This window comes from Myotis davidii, unplaced genomic scaffold, assembly GCF_000327345.1.
Source record: "Myotis davidii unplaced genomic scaffold, ASM32734v1 scaffold293, whole genome shotgun sequence".
Classification (NCBI taxonomy): Eukaryota; Metazoa; Chordata; class Mammalia; order Chiroptera; family Vespertilionidae; genus Myotis; species Myotis davidii.
In genome coordinates this window covers 1,033,655-1,036,511 of record NW_006285115.1, presented here as the reverse complement: position 1 = coordinate 1,036,511, position 2,857 = coordinate 1,033,655, and positions in this window count along the sequence as shown.

The following is a 2,857-nucleotide window of genomic DNA, read 5'->3' as shown; positions in this document are numbered from 1 at the left end:
TCGTGTCTCTCTCTCTCTCTCTCTCTCTCTCTCTCTCTCTCTCTCTCTCTCTCTCTTTCTCATCTCTATCTCCCTTCCTCTCCCTCTAAAAATCAATTTAAAAATCTTTAAAAATCAAAAAGAAGTATATAGTTGGAGAAAAATTCATATAATAGGCTACTATGTAGATGTTTTAAAAAATAAAGGTTTAGATCAGTATATAACAATTCATAGGGATTGTTTGTCATACGAGAAAAGCAATCTACAATAGCTAGCACGATCCTATTCTTGTGTAATTAAAATTGGGTACTTTCACTCCCATAAGAGAAATTCACTTTTCAGGTACAGTGGACTACTGATAGATCAACTTTCTGGCTTACAACAACTCAAAAATTGTTAAAGTATGTTTTAAAATATAGGATAAGTAAAATGGCAGTAATTTTCACCAAACCAAAGTATTAAAGAGGGCAGATGTCTAGAGTGATATGTGATGGTATTCATTTTGGGCATTTGTCAATTTTTAAAATGTTCCCTGTAAGGTTAAGGGACTGAACAGCACTTATAACGGCCTCAAAGGACTGGAAGGGTGAGGGGCATCTCTGTCTGATAATCAGTATGGGAAAACCTCTTATTTAAATGGACTGGAACTTCAAAGGGACAATGACTTATAAAGAAGGATGACTTGGAAGTTGATAAACCCTAACATGGATCGCAGGCCCACTTCAAACCATCTCAGTTCCTGAAATGAGAATGTAATGACCCTTACTGCTACTGAATTTACTGGCCTTTCCCGGCTGCCGGCTGCTGGCCGCGACTTTCCTTCATTCTATGCCGCCGCTTGGTGGTAAGCAAGCATCACAGGGAGCAATCTAACTCCCGGCCTCCCAGTCGAACTCCTGAGGGGACACTTTCATAGTCATCTTTTAGAGAGAGAGATTTTTAATTACATTCCAAGGGATGAAATTGCAAGGATAATGACATTTGAATTTTATGTAATTTTCATGGGTTAGAACCAGTATTCTGAATTTTTTTCCTTCAACCATTTAAAAATGTAAAAGTAATTCTTAGCTCGTAGACAGTACTGAAAATAGACAGCACACAGACTTTGGCCCATGGGCTATGGTTTACTCATCCTTGCTCTGCTTACCTGAAGGAGAATAATTACACTGGCAATTACTCTTAGGCAGTCAAGACATACCGTATACACTCATTGCCCCTAACTGCACACCTGCCCAGAAATTCCTTCTTTAAAAGTAACAGGCATTTCCAATTTCAGAATTGTAAAATAGGAAGATTGAGTTTTAATACTTTTCACATGGGAAACATATGGACACTTTTAATTTCATTCTAGAGTATTTAACTTTATAAAAAAACATGGTAATTTATCTTTGATTTAGTTTTCTTTTATATTTAAAATATAAAAGAAATTATGTTGAGTGGAAATATTTTTAACCTCTACAGAATGCTTATATGTATTCAAAAGATGAGGGTTTCTTATCTGTTAGAAAATACATTTTAAAATGCATGGAAGAAAATATAAACTGGTAAAAGCAATTAAAGTCAACTAAATATAAGATAAACACTGAAAAAGGAACTACATAATGGAGGACCCAAAAGGTACAATAGGAGATTTTGAAAATCATAGTTGAGAAACAACAAGTTCTTTGGAACCAGAAATTACTGTGTTTGCAACACAGACACCTGACTTTTAAGTTTAAGCAATTTAGGTTGGAAGGAATTAAATTGCTGATAACTTAATTATGCTTTGGAAAAATTAAAGAGCATAAAGAATTAAGTAAAACTGCCCAGCCAGTATGGCTCAGTGGTTGAGCATTGACCCATGAACCAGGAGGTCACAGTTTGATTCCTGGTCAAGGCACATGCCCGGGTCATGGGCTTGATCCCTGGTAGGAGGCCAAGCAGGAGGCAGCCAATCAATAATTCTCTCTCATCATGGATGTTTCTCTCTCCCTTTCCCTTCCTCTCTCTGAAATCTATACAAACATTTAAAAAGAGCAAATAAAGTAAAATGTTTAGTAGAAAAAAAAGTAAACACAGGAGGAGGTGCAATGAAGAGAAGGGATTTATTTAAGAGTTTCTGTGTATGGGCCAAGGATGATGGAGACTGTTATCAGAATTAATTATTTCCAGATGCTGGCTTGCCTTCAGGAAGAGGCATCTCATTTCAAATTCAAATTCTTATTTGAATTTTCAGCTTTAGGGATCAGGGCACCTCAAGGAGCTATGTGAATAATCTAAAAAAAATATCATCACCCACTATTCTTGACAGGAGGACTATTTAAGGAAAAAGAATATAAAGTAGTCATATAGTAGTCATAATGTAGTGTTAAGAATCTATTAACTGAAAAAAGGAAAGTTGAAGCAACACATCTTTATTTTGTGTATGTAGTGTGATGTGTGCTTATCAATGTTGAAATATCAATTCAAAAGATAGACCTACTAGAGGCCCGATGCACAAAATTTGTGCTCTGGCGGGAGGGGGGGGGGCGTTCCCTTAGCCCAACCTGTACCCTCTTGTAGTCCAGGAGCCCTCGAGGGATGTCCAAAAGCCATCAGTTGGACATCCTTAGCGCTAAGAGGCTCCTGCTACTGCTGCTGCGCTCTCCAGCCATGAGTCTGGCTTTTGTCTGAACTCACTGACCACAGGAGCAGCTCCTGCATTGAGCATCTGCACCCTGGTGGTCAGGGTGCATCATAGCAACCAGTCATTCCACTGTCCATTCAATTTGCATATTAGCCTTTTATTATATAGGACTAGGGGCCCGGTGCATGAAATCCGTGCACTGAGTGGGGCCGGGGAGTGTCCCTCAGCCCAGCCTGCCCCCTCTCACATACTGGGAGCCCTCAGGTGTTGACC